The sequence below is a fragment of the Colobus angolensis genome, unplaced genomic scaffold (assembly GCF_000951035.1).
Source record: "Colobus angolensis palliatus isolate OR3802 unplaced genomic scaffold, Cang.pa_1.0 Scaffold378, whole genome shotgun sequence".
In the NCBI taxonomy this organism is placed as follows: Eukaryota; Metazoa; Chordata; class Mammalia; order Primates; family Cercopithecidae; genus Colobus; species Colobus angolensis.
In genome coordinates, this window is record NW_012117132.1 from 1108997 (window position 1) to 1123433 (window position 14437).

A 14437-nucleotide genomic window follows, 5' to 3' on the forward strand; every position below is an offset into this window, starting at 1 on the left:
TGAAGCTTAGTTTGGCTGGATATGAAATTCTGGGTTGAAAATTCTTTAAGAATGTTGAATATTGGTTCCCACTCTCTTCTGGCTTATAGGGTTTCTGCAGAGAGGTCCATTATTAGTCTGTCATTTTTCTGTTTTCTAATTCATTAATTTAGACTTTTGTTTATATTATTTATTGTGCTTTCCTTAGGTATGTGTTTTCTGAATTTATTGTGTTGGGGGTATTAATTTTTCTTCCTTGTTTTTCAGCATAAGTATGCAAGCCTATGAATTTTTCTCTAACGATGTTTTAGCTCTGTTTCAAAGGTTCTGATAAGTAGTGTTTTTATGGTTTTTACTTTTTTTTTTTAGATGAGGTACTTTGTATTTTGTGGGTGTCTTTAACTCAAAAGTTATTTGAGAGTATCTTTAAATAGCCAAGTGTAGAGGACTTTTTTCCCTGATTTTGCTATTTGTTTCCTAGTTTTGCTACATTGTGATCAGAGGATGTTGTCTGGACTAGTTCTGTATTATCAAAATTTATTATTATTTTCTTTGTGGTTTAAGGTCACTTTTGGCAAATGTTTCTTATTCATATGTAATTTAAAAGGTCCTTTGGGAGGACAAAACAGGAGGATCACTTGAGACCAGGAGTTCAAGACCCAACCAGCTTGGGCAATATAGTGAGACCCTATCTCTATTAAAAAAAAAAAATAGAAAAGTCAGCCAAGTGTGGTGGTGCATGCCAGTAGTCCCACCTACTTGGGAGGCTGAGGTGGGAGAATCACTCGAACCCAGGAGTTGGAGGCTGCAGTGAGCTATAATCGCACTGCTGCACCTCAGCCTGGATGACAGAGCGAGACTCTGTCTCTGAATAAACAAGAAGACATAGATAAAATTTAATGCCGCTGCACTCCATCCTAGATGACAGAGTGAGACCCTGTCTCAAAAAAAGGTCTTTAATATTCATCTTTTTTTAATTCACTTGACCCTCGTGGGCTAAGGTGAATTAAAGTGTACTACTACTCATGTTTCTGTTTTTCTCTATATTGCATATGTATTTTTTCCTTTACAAATGTTGCTGCTGTTATATGGGTATAAACATAACTATTATAACTTGGGTGCAAATTGCATTTTTTAATATTATAAAAGCCCCTCTGTCTCCTTTAATGTTTGTGCCTTATGTTCAACCTTGTCAATAGTAAGATTGTAATTCATTCTTTCAGTTTGTATTTGACTGATAAGTTTTTTTCGTTTTCATTTCCTAAATATTTTTTGTTTCATATATGCTTTTTGTATACAATACAGGATTAGATTTTGTTTGTAATCCAATCTAATCTTTTTTCTTTGTTTGTTTGTTCTTTGTTGGTTTAGCCCATTTGTATTTCTTAATATAGTCAGTGCGAATTTTGTCATTATACTTTCTAGTTTCATGACTTTTTAAAAATGTTTCACTAAGTGGCCAGCTTTTCTTTCTTTTTTTTATTTTAAGACCTAGTCTTGCTCTGTCACCCAGGCTGGTGTGCAGTGGCATGATCTCAGCTCACCGCAACCTCTGCCTCCCAGGTTCAGGCAATTCCCCTGCCTCCCGAATAGCTGGGATTACAGGCGCCCGCCATCACACGCCCAGCTATTTCGTATTTTTAGTTGAGACGGGGTTTCACCATGTTGGCCAGGCTGGTCTCGAACTCCTGACCTCAGGTGATCTGCCTGCCTCAGCCTCCCAAAGTGCTGGGATTACAGGCGTGAGCCAGCACACCTGTCCCCTGCTCTTCTTTGTTTCATTTTTTTAAAAATTAGAAATAACTGTGTTGTTTTTTTAATTAGAAATAGCTGTTATTTCTAATTGTGTTTCTAATTGCATTTCTAATAACTGTATTTCTATGCTTAGTGATTACTTCTATAATTTTATATAATACCTCATATTTTTAGATACTGGTTTTTTCTATGAACAATAATGAAATTAGTGTATTTCCTATTTTTCTCCTTCCTTCCCGTGTTCTAATTTTAGTTGTTATATTACCTAATGTTTGTTTTTATACTATTAATTTTTTTGTACTTCTCCTTGCTTTGTTAGCTTTAAATAATACTTTTTGACACCTAGTTATTTATGTCATCTTCCCCCCATCCACCCTCACCTCTTTTAATTTTTGCTAGGTATATACTTTATACATTATCTAATCAATGTTCCCACTTTTGTTTTAATCTTACCATTATAAAGATTCAGCTCCCACTGCTAATCCTTTTGCTTTAGTTTTTTCAGACATCTCTTGGCTAGCTGAAGTTCATCCTCATAGAAATCCTTTCAGATGGGCTTTATGACCAGTATCTACTAGGGTTGAAATTGTGTTGATTTTTTCTGGGTCAGTTTTCAGGACTCGGTGTGCCCTTTCAATATGTAGATCTAGATCTGCTTTTATTTCTGTAATATTATTTTTGACTGTAGATAGGCATTATTGCATTTCCTTTTCTTGTCTTCTGTAGAGAACATTTTTTCCCTCTAATTCTTAACTCTTCATTTCCTATTTATTTTTCTCACTTCCACCCTTTCATGTTCCTGTGATTTCTTCTAGTGCTCCTTCTAGTTGTACCTTCATTTTTGTAGTAGCTTTTTTTTCTCTTTCCTTTAGGTTTCATCCTCATTTGTGATCTCATCTTTGTACGTGCTTTTGGACAATCACTTGCTTATTTTCTTTAGTATTCATGGCAAATATGTTGATTTATTGAGGTTGGATATACCATACAGAACATATACATTTTTATTTTAACCAGTAAATTTGGTGGTATTCTTATTTTTTTATTATTTATTATTTACTTTGTTCTTCCTAGCCTTTTCTAGATCAAGTTGCTTCCCCTTTCCTCCAGATTAATTTAGAACTTCTACTATGCACCTTTTTGTTCTTTTAGTGGTTACCTTACTTTAGTGTGTATCATTAAACATATGGTTATTTTATTCTGTCAGAATGAGGGATTGTCTCTGAGTTCTTCCCCTGATATGCTTGTTTACTTCCCCCACCCTCCACTGCCCCTCTCTTCAAGTCCTAGTTATTAGGAGATAATTTAGACTTTAAGTTTTTACTGGCAGAATATTGCTTTTGTTTCAAAAACCCATAGTTACATTACAGTTCTAGATACAGCATTATCTATTTACATTTAATTTCGCTTATACATGTTTTCTTGCTCTCTGCTGTTGTTTACACTCTTTATTTTTCTCTCACTGAGATCTTCATTCCTTATAATTTTTGTTTGTTAGGAGCTCTTTCATGAGTAATTTTCCATGGAGAAAGGTGCCCAAAATATTATTTCATTTGCCTTTATATATGAATACTATCTTGAGTGAATATAGGATTTTTAATTTCAGTGTTTTTTTTTCCATTAAGCCTAAAACGTGTTGTCTGTGTGTGTGTGTGTGTGTGTGTGTGTGTGTGTGTGTGTGTGTGTGTGTGTGTGTGTGTGTGATAGAATTTTGCTCTTGTTGCCCAGGCTGGAATGCAGTGGCACGATCTTGGCTCACTGCAGCATCTGCCTCCTGGGTTCAAGCAATTTTCCTGCCTCAGCCTCCTGAGTAGCTGGGATTCAGGTGCCTGCCACCACGCCTGGCTAATTTTTGTATTTTTAGTAGAGACGGCGTTTCACCATGTTGGCCAGGCTGTTGTGCAATTCCTCAGGTGATCCGCCTGCCTCGGTCTCCCAAAGTGCTAGGATTAGCATGAGCCACTGCGCCTGGCCAAGGTTATTCTACTTTTTAACTCACAGTATTGTAGATAAGAAGTCTGGCTTTGTCTCATTTTTTTTATTTTAGTAACCTGGTCTTTCCATTTGGAAGCTTACAGCATAATTTCTATTTTTGAAAGCCAGAATTTTTTTGTTTTTTCGCTGTACTCCCATCTCTAATTAATCCTGCATCTACTTAAGTGTTTTTTCACCCTATTCCTGTCTCGTAATTCATCCTGCTTGAGACTTCACGAGCCCTTTCAGTCTAAAATCAAGTCTTATTCAGCCTAGGGATTACTTTCTTCTAGTATTTATTTGATTATTTTTTGTTTGTTCCTTTTATTCTTCCTGTGACTTCTATAATTTTACTTTTAGAGTTTCTAGATTTGTTCTCTTACAGTTTTATTAATGATTTTTGGTTTCTTTGGAGTTACTTACATGATATTTATTCTAGACCACTAATTCGTTATTTGCAGTGATTTTTTTCACTGCCTCTGAAATATTAAATTGAAAAATTACGAGTTTTTTTAGTTCTAGGAACTTTTACTGCTAAAGTTATCATCATTGTTGTCTCCTTCCTTCCTGTCTTCCCTCATTTATTCTGCCCCTATAGTAGGTGCCTATTTAAATTTTTTGGTGTGATTCCCCCTCATCCATCCCTGCATATGCTTACATAGTTAATGATCTTTCTCAGTTATGTAATGTTACAAGTTATAGAATCTGCCATTACCTATATCGGTCATACTGTTATCTTTTTTCTCAAATAGAAAAAGATAGAATGAAAGTTATTTCTCTTTTGTGAGCCTGTTGGTCAGCAGCTTGTCACACGAAGACTTTTTGTTTGAATTTTGAAATTGTTCCTTGGAGCAGGGAGAGTTTTCATTTTCAGCCCAACCCTGGCTTCTTTCCAGCACTTTCAGTGTCAGTGAGAGCAGCCTTCCTTCCTGTTCTGTTCGATTCACTCAGGTACTGTGGACTGCTTGGGCAGTTTAAGGATTAGAGGACATTGACCAGGTCCAGTGAAAAAAAAATAAACCTTTTCCCAAATCAGTGTGTTTTTCACCCTTTCCTTAGAACAATTAAAAAGAAAAGAAAGAAAAAAACCCGTGGCAGTGCATGCTTGTAGTCTTAGCTACTCTGGAGGCTGAGGCAGGAGATAGCTTGACTCCAGGAGGCAGAGGCAGCAGTAAGCCAAGATGGTACCACTGCACTCCAGCCCAAGTGACAGAGCAAGCCTCTGTCTCACAAAAAAAAAAAAAAAAAAAAAAATTCACTTCACACTTACTGTTTCTTGATTTTCACATGGTTACATTACCTGAGGTTTCAGATGAATCTGGATTTATAATCTTCAGGGTCTAGCGATTAGTCACAGTTATTTTAGTAGTTTACGAGTAAGGTAAAGGGGATCAAGAAAGAATTCTCAGTTCATGTTGCATAAGTTCTAATTTAGCCAGAGCTGCTGGTTCTTAGATACTTGATTTTTCTAAATATGTTAGAATTTTATGTTTTGCCTTAATATCTCAGGAATGGACATTTTAAATATTTTTCCGGTTCATACATACTTTTAATACTTCACCCATATATACTAATAAACATGCAAGCATTTATTGATAAACTTGGCATATTTATATATTCAGTACTTTTTGCTTGAAGTGGCTGATACGAACTTCCTGGATAAAGAAGTTAATACACTTAAAAATTAAAAAAAAAAAAAAAAGATCTGACTTCAGCTGAGTCACCAAAACCACAAGCAGTCAAAGTGCTCAAGTCAGTGGCAACAACAACCCATTGCTTTGGGGCATTTTCTCTATTCATTAGCTCTTCATTTGTTGCTTGATGTTTTCCTTAGTCTTCTGAGATCTGTTGCTTCGTTGTTCAAAAAATATTTATTAAGCACTTACTATGTGCAAAACACTATGCTGCATGCTGGGATAAGCAAAATCTACAAGGTCCCCTGCTCTCATAGAATTTACCCTGTTTCTTTAATACAGAGGTGGCAAAGAATTGGCCACATCTGACTCACAACCATGTTTTATTTTGCTTACACAGTATCAGAAATGTTTTTTGAGCGTTTGCAAATGAGAATATTCGTCTAAATATAAGTATTCAGATGAATATACATTTCTACCTGCTTTAAATGTACATCTGGCCATCCTCGGCCTTTATTTTCCCATGGTATTCTACTCTTAACAGCAGCTGCCCCTTTTTGATAGGACTGCATGTACCAGTTTGCTTCCATTCTCTAAAAATCCCTGAAACCAAGACCAAATTCAACAGGCATTTATTGTTACACTTGTATTATTATTTTTTCTTATAAAACAGTTAAGATGAGCTGCATCTTTCAGCGTCTGAGTTTGTGACCCGTGCATACTGATTATAGCCTGCTAATTATCTCACATCCTCTAGAAGAAGCAGAAGAGAAAAAGCCTTACTTACATACTTCACTTTCAACAAAAGCAGTAGTAGATACGCACATTGTAATACTACTCCTCAAATTCATTCTGACAAAATGATATCAAATCCTGATTTATAAATCTAATGATAGTTCTGATGTAACATTTGATATTTATTGTTGCATGTTATAATAGCTGTGTGAATTGGCATTTTCCAGCTTATTTCAGTATTGCTGTAGTAAAATTTTGTTTACATTCAGCTAACATTTAGTGCCTTTTATATATTTTTATGTTCATTAGATGCATTTTTAATCATCAGTATTAAAGACCATGTGAGATGTAGGTATTATGACTTGCAATTTATTGTATGAAAATGAGGCTCAAAGAGGTTTGTGACTTGTCCAAAGCTCAAACCTGTTCTTCTTCCATGAGACTACCTTCATTTGCATTATCTCCTTAGATCTTCACAAGGATCCTAAGAGACAGGTCAAGCAGGTTTTATCATTATTAGCACTTCAGATTGCAGAAAACAAGCTCAGACTCCCTTCTTGCCAATAATCACGTAGCTAGTGTTCAGAACATACCTGCTCTGTTCCAGGTATCTCGCTAGGCATTTGAGAGATATTATTTATTTCTACCACTGCCCTGTGAGGTAGGTACTGTTATCCCATTGTATTCCAGAATAAATTGGAAGAGTTGGAGTTTGAAACTAAACTGTAAATTTTTTTAAAAAAAATTGCTACGTATTACCCAGATTGCTGGACTCTTATTGCCACTATGAGCCTACATAATTAAAATGTAAACATTTGTCTAATTTTAAAAGTATACAGTAATAAGCTTGAAAATCAGATAAGGATATTAGCTTTGTTGTTTTTTCAGGACTGATGCTTTTCTCTCCATAGCGATTGAAGAGAAATGAACCTGAAATTTTACTTTAAAGTATACTTTATTCTATTTTGGTTTGTATTCAGCAGTTCCATTTTTTTTCCTTGTTCATATGGACAACTCATTTAGGAAAATATTTGTTTAGGTTTTAACAAATCAGTGTAATTGTTTTTAAGTTTTAGTTTATTGTTGATTTGTGACAATTAGAGGGCATAGGAAAATTATCTTAGTTTGATTTGATGGTTGGGAAATAACTTTGTAATCTAATAATTTCCTAGACAACTTGTGTGACTACTTGTGACTTGTTAGGTATTTAACTTTATAAAATACTTAATCCTGAGTTAGCTTTTTAAGTTAAGTTAGGAGCAAAAAGGCCCAAGAAAGCTATGTCAAAGTGTGGAGTTAGTGCTCCTTTTGTATATTGTAGCTTTTAGAGTTTCTGATTTGTGTTTCATTTTATTTTAGTTACATTTTCTTGGCAAATTCACCAAATTTCGATTTCCAGAATATCCCCAAGAGTATAAACTTTTTAAAAAAAGTCATCAAAACAAATTTTATTTCCTCCTAAAGAATGTCTTAATTTCGCATTAAGTTTATAACAGTGCAGATGAAGGGTAGCTACATGTTTAACGATCAATTCTTAGTTACATTTAAACTAGAGAAGCATTGAAAAAGTAATTTTCGGTGGCATCTAGGCAGAGAAGCCCAGATTAATAAACGTTATTCCCATATTTTTATTGATATATTTATCTTACAGTGAAAATGGCAGCTTCCCTTTGTTAAATATCATTTCTAAGCCTATTTATATTTGAGTACAGTAATAGCTCATGGATCTGTAATTGAAAGAATTAATGTTACGTTCTTTTATACCTATAAGAGATAATATATGAAAGTATTTATTAAAACTTGTGAGCCCCAACTTTTTGTTCTTTGAGTAATTGCTTTTTACTAATGTTGTAAATTTTTTTAATTCTTGATTTTTCTAGGGATTATTTCACATTTCAGCTGCTTTTGTTTTCTACTGCTATCATTGAGGGTTCAAGAACAAAAAATAAGTCTTCAGGTAAAATGCCTGATCCATAATAGTGCTTGGCATTGTATTTTGCTGAAAAGATCATATACCTGTTTGGATGCTTGATCTGAAAATAAAGTTGTGATGATTATGAAATTTTCGCATGAAGTTTCCTTGGCTGCCTAACAAATTCAGTCTTATTTGTTGATTTTTTTTTTTTTTTTTTTAAGAATTTTGGCTGTTTGCTTTCTTTTTTTTCATGTTGTCTTGATCTGCAATAACTATATGGATATGTGCTTGGACCTGCTAAGTATTTTAATTTTGCATATTTGGCTGCTTGAATTTTAAGTAATTTCTTTGGACAATGCATATTTTAAGAGCTTGAGAAGCTGTAAGTGAAATATCAAGTAACAAGTTTGTAACTAGTTTATAAATGTATATTCATTACCCATTATATATTTTAAAGTTTCATATTTTACCAAAATTAAATTAAAAATTCAGTTTCTCAGTTTCACAGGCCACATTTCAAGTGCCGTTTTCAGACCATATGTGGCTAGTGGTTACCATTGTGGACAGCACAGATAAAAAATGTTTTTTCATCGCCCTCCATAGTTCTGTTGTACAGAGCTGTTTTAAATTGTGTAAGCAGTTAATTGTAAGGTCATTTCAGTTGTTTTATCCAGAAGATAAAGCGTGTGACCAGTCTTGAGAGTACTTCCTCTAAATACATAGCTTGAGTATTTAAAACTTAGTTGTTTAAAACAGTCCAGTTGCTTTGATATCTGTGTTACTTTAAAGTGAAATTGTTTCTTGTAGCAGAATTCATGAAGTAGGAAAAATGCCAAGGACTTAGTCTAAATTTGAATCCTGACCCCAGGACTTACTAGTTTAGTAACTTCTGGTAAGTTACTTTACTTCTTTGAGCCTCAGTTTCCTTATGTGTAAAATGAAGGTGACAATAGTTATTACTTCATAGGATTAATGTAATTTAAATATGTCAAAAACACGTTAAGAAGTGCATGTTTTTAATCCTTTTAAAATACGGAATGAAGCCAAAACATAAATTAATTAGGCAGTGTCAACTGCTTGGAGTTGTTCCCAACCTGGCTGTTATAATAGGTGCCTAAGTTCCTGGTCTTCATGGAGTTATTTGATGACATTGTTTAATTTTGAAACAAGTGGAATACCAAGATGGAGAGCAAAAGAAATAGGAAGATAACTGACTTTGTTTTTGGAGAGGTGCATGAAATACTATCTGGTAATAAGTGACATTTTATATAGTGTTTTTTATAACTTAAACATTTTTTTCATACAATTCTTTAAAATTTCATCTTTAATATTTTGAGTACCTTTAACTTCTAGAAGAATAAAAGGAAACTTGAGGTTGATGAACATTTTTGTTCGTGAGAATGGAAATTCATATTAAGTTTTCAACTTTAAATGTTAGGCTCTTTCTACTTAAGCTATTCTTTGATAGCAATCGCATTTGTGAGGCAGGCGTATATTTCAGAATCTCCAGGGATGGGACTCAGGTACATACAATTTTTTGTTAAATATTGAAAATGCACCCATTGAAGTGATTCTAGTGCCCACTTCTGGTTAAAAATCATTGCTCTTTTCCAGTCTTCTAACTTTTCTTTTCCTGTAATCAGTACATCTAAATTAATGCATAGATTACATGAATAAGACAAGGCACTAAATTGATAAGCAGTGCGCTGATTTAATGTTTACTACTTTAGATGTTGAGGTACTGTAGATGTTAAGATGTCTTAAAAAGCAACACATTTAGTTCCCTATTTACAATCTCGCGTGTCTCCATTGACTGTTGCTTGTGGAGGAGGAATCCAGACTAGCCAACTATTGTAGTTAAATCTGTGAGTGTTCCCTTCTCTGCTTGTTTAATACCACTTTTGGCTAGTTAGTAGTCTACCCCAAGATATTCCGGTTCCAAAGTGCGACTCTTAATCCCTGTGGGTGATATCTTCATGAATGTTTTCAACTGATTGATCTTTAGATTTTTTATCTTTTCCCAACTGTCTTGAAGATGCTTTAGTATCCTGGGTTTAGTGGTATTTCCAGGTCCTGTTTTTAAGTATGAATGTATTTCATTACTAACAAGTTTTTCAAAATTGTGAAACCTAGTTACCTATGTGAAGGCAAAAGCTCAAAACTTTTCTTTGAATGAAAGTGTCATTATAGGGGTGAGAGAGGGGACTACTCTAGCAAACCTTCAGGTAGGCAAAAACCAATCGCATTCCACAGTGAATTTTCAAAACTGAAAGTGTTTTTAAACCTACAAAGACACATTCTAGTGGAAACAAGACTTTAAAATGTGAAAATTAAGCATTTGCTATTTGAAGCTGTAATCATGAGGTTTTGAAGTCAGAGTGAACTATCTTCTAACTCAGAATTGCTTATCAAAACGCAACTGATCAGTGGCTACAATATGTTAACATTAGCATTTAATTTTCTGAGCAGAGATTATTTCACTAGAAGCTATTTTTAGTAGATATTAGGCTGTTTCTGCACTGAAATCAGTGTGTTCGGGATGTTTTTGTGTACAGGTATACTTTTCTTGAACAGAAAATACAATTCTGAAGTACAGTTCTGATTATTTTTTATTGCTAGGGTTTAAGGGAGCTTATCTTTTAAATGACTTTAACCCAGCATTCTGAATTATACTAAAAAGATTGTTTAAAATTAGTACCTGCAAAGCATCTGAGGGATAAGTCTCGTCCCTGTCAATTTTAAGCATCGTGTTCTTAAAATATGTATCATTCTGCTAGTTATAGGTAGGCTGGATTTGTCTTTGTTGTACTATAAATTTTCTTATAAATAGGATAAAATTTAGACCTTTTAAAATATTCTTATCTCAGACTTTGAAGAGCTCTGAAAATGAGATGCGTCTAAAATCGAAGTTGCATCATGGTTTAATGGAAGCGTTTTTTTATTTTACTTGGTGGTGTGGTATATAAAGCTAATGGTGCATATTATGACCATTGATGTTTTAGGTTTGATAAAAAGTGGTGGTTGACTTTTTAAAATTGGTTGTGAAACTTACTCTCACATAATTCTTTTATAAGAATGGTATATCTTTGTGATGAAAAAATATGTAAGTGGTGAGAATATACCATATTACTTGGAATTATAGACCTTTACCAAGTTTTTTTAGTGTTTCCTTTAGATCCTTTTTCTTTTTGTTCTCACTGCTATCAGTAAGATGCTTTACATTAAACTTGTTCCCTATCTGAATCTCCTATTGAAAGATACCAGAACAATAAGAGAAAAATGGAGATCAAGAGGATGAGAAAAGGCATGGGGTGCAGGATGAAGTGGGAGTAGTGGGTAGGATCTCTAGGGCCAAGAGAAAAAAAAAAACTGGGGAAAGGGAGGGCACTTCAGGGAAGTGGTAATAACATTTTCCATTTATCCAGCTTTGCTTGTCCAGAAATCTTTACCTGCTTAAGTTTCTGATTGTAATACATTAGCTTGTGAGCTGCCCAGTAGTTAGCTGAAATCACTCCTAACGTATTCAGTCTGTTCAGCTGATATAAACCCTTCTTGCTGAGGCCTTTGCTTATTCTGCAGAAGGTGCCCTGTTACCTCCTCCAGCCTTCTGAGTAAATCATCTCCTGGTAACTTCTCTTATGTAGACCAAATAGAGTTTGTGTTCCCTCTTAATGTGCAGTCTCAAATGAATAATTAAAGGGAAGAACCACTTCTTATAGAATGAATTTTTCTGCAAGGTACTATTACAGATAATGTACACAATCGAATTTGTTGATTGGTTTTTATAGGAAGAATGGGCATATCAAACAAATACATAACTTTAGAAAACTTCCCTGCCTTTCTGTATCTTTCAGAATTTAGGTAAAGATTGATACAGTCTTTCCCGTTTAGCATATTTGATTTTTTATTTTGAAAAGCAGTAATTTGTTAATTATAGTATAAATTCATATTGCATGTTCCTGCTTTAGCTTTCCATTCTCTAAACGAAGAACATATACTCTGGAGCAGTTTATCCATGTTCTTCAGTAATGGCATGGTTTGTTCTGCATTTAAAAAAGAGTAACAAAGTAAATCTGGCTTACATACTCTATTTTAAGTAAACTGCTTTTAAAAATTAAAATTTAGCATTCGAATATAATTTTTAAAAGAAAAATTTGCATTATGAAGAGATTTACCCTTGGAGATTTTAAGCATACCATAGAGTTTTTTGTTTGTCTGTTTGTTTGTTCATTTTTAAATACCCTGCAGATCTTTTGGAAGCCACTCTAATTAATGCCTGGAGTAGGCTTGGCATTGTCATGGAAAAAGATTATGAAGAATTGCTGCATCCAATTCTGAAATCATCAAATTTCCAAAAGTCTCTTTCAGAATCTACACAAAACTTTTGATATTCCTTTCATTTTCTTGAGTTAAGCAACTTTTTAAAAGTCCCACATTCGTGGTGATTTCTTGAACTTACCCAATTTTATTATTTTGTAATTTTTAAAATTACAGTATTTTGTTTTCGTGTCTTTTTCGCCACATTACACTGTAAAATTCTTTGAACTATCTTGATCACATTAAAGGAAAATAAATTCACGGTACAAATAACTAGCTTATTGATAAACTTATAGAGCAAAATCTGCACAATTTGGGTGATTCTGTACTGTTTTTGCATACTGAAATGCTTCAGTAAAATAGAAATGAAAACGTGAGACACTAGAAGTAAAGGTGAACATTATTCAGTCATTTATGAATAGTATTTCAAATACACGTGCTGAGTTTTATGTATTTCTGATGAAAAGGTATGCCAAGTAAGGTAGAATCACAACTTTTTATTAATTAGCATTCACATAATTCTTTTTTCAATTTGATGGATAATTTTATTGCCCTGAATTCATTTTATCTTTCTTCAGAGGATGTACTGAGTAAAGATGCTGGGGAATGTGCAATATGCCTTGAAGAATTGCAGCAGGGAGATACTATAGCACGACTGCCTTGTCTATGCATATATCATAAAGGGTAAGTTCACCAAGTTGGTATTAGAGTAAAAGATTATTCTCACAGTTTCTAACATTGTAATTAGGGCTGAAAAGGAATCTTCATTGAAACCACCCCCTCCCTGTCTCACACACACTTCTTAAAACTTAATGATCTTTTTTCTCTACTTGAACCCACATCTGTTTGTATCCAAAAGGCTACTATTTTTAAAGCATTTGCTATGACCCAGCTGTTGTCCATAGCTTCTTAAATAGATTATCTCATGTAAGCCTTGTAACCATTGCATTTTACAATTGAGGAAATAAGCTAAGGGACAGTATGGAATTTCCCCAAGGTTACAAGGTTAGTAAATGGCAAGAGCTGAGATTCCAGTAGATTTGGAATCTGCTTGACTCCAAAACCTGTCTGCTTTCTCATATGGTCTTCTTGCTTTTAGAGTAATACAGAAAAATTTGGGGTTAAAAAAAAGTTTAAGGTAACCACAAAAAGAAAACTATAACTTTCAACCTGATGAAAATATGGTACTTAATACTTAAAGATGGGGTGGGGGAAAACTTAGAGAAAACAGAGTAAATAAAACAAAATATGGAGACAAAAATATATCCAAAGATATCAGTTATAATAAATATACATAGAACAAACCCACTAGCTGAAAAACAGATTGAAAGGTTGGGATAGGTAATTGATAAACAACACATTTAAACATAAGGATACATAGCGTTTGAAAGTAAAAGGATAGAAAACTATATCCAGGCAAATATTAACTAAAAGAAAATCTGCAAAGCTAAACTAGTATTAGACGAAGCAAACTTTACAGCAGAAAGCATTATTAGGGGTAGAATTCCTATAGAATGACAAAAAGTATATGACATTTTATTTTTATGTATCTAATAACAACTCAAAATATTTATAAAACCCTCAGACAAAACTGACACATTTATCATCATAATGGAACATTTCAGTATACCTTTCATTGAGTCAAGCCACATACACAAAAAATGAATCAAGACGTAGAAAAACAGAGCAATGCAGTTAACAAGTTTGATCTAATTGATGTGTATATATATTTGTATCTGTGCCCATCAATTAATTAGAGAATACATATTTTTCAACCACACATGAACTATTATAGAAATTGATCATGTCCTAGACCATAAAGTAAATCGCAGCAAAGTACAAAGAATCGGTGCCATATAGGATGCTGTACACTGACTACTATTAGATGTCACTAATAAAAAGGTAAATAATCCTCATAAATACTTTTGAGTAACTTGTGGATCAAAGAAAAAATCATCATGGAATGCAGGAAATACTCAGAACTGAATTACAGTGATGTTTTTTTGACAGGTACCTAGAGTGATCCTCAGAAGGTTCATGTTACAGTAGAAAGAAAGGCTGAAAATCCAATAAGCCAAGTTTCTTAAGAAATTAGAAAAGTAACAGCAGAATAAACACAAAGAAAATAGAA

General features: G+C 33.7%; 1 pseudogene across 1 annotated transcript in view; it reads left to right on the top strand.

Moving 5' to 3' along the window:
* Positions 1-14437, top strand: part of LOC105520305 — a 95644-nt pseudogene that overhangs the window by 65998 nt on the left and 15209 nt on the right. The window contains exon 3 of the transcript XR_001003107.1: positions 12885-12990. The product of XR_001003107.1 is annotated as a 26S protease regulatory subunit 8-like (transcript). The remainder of the gene's footprint in view (positions 1-12884; positions 12991-14437) is intronic.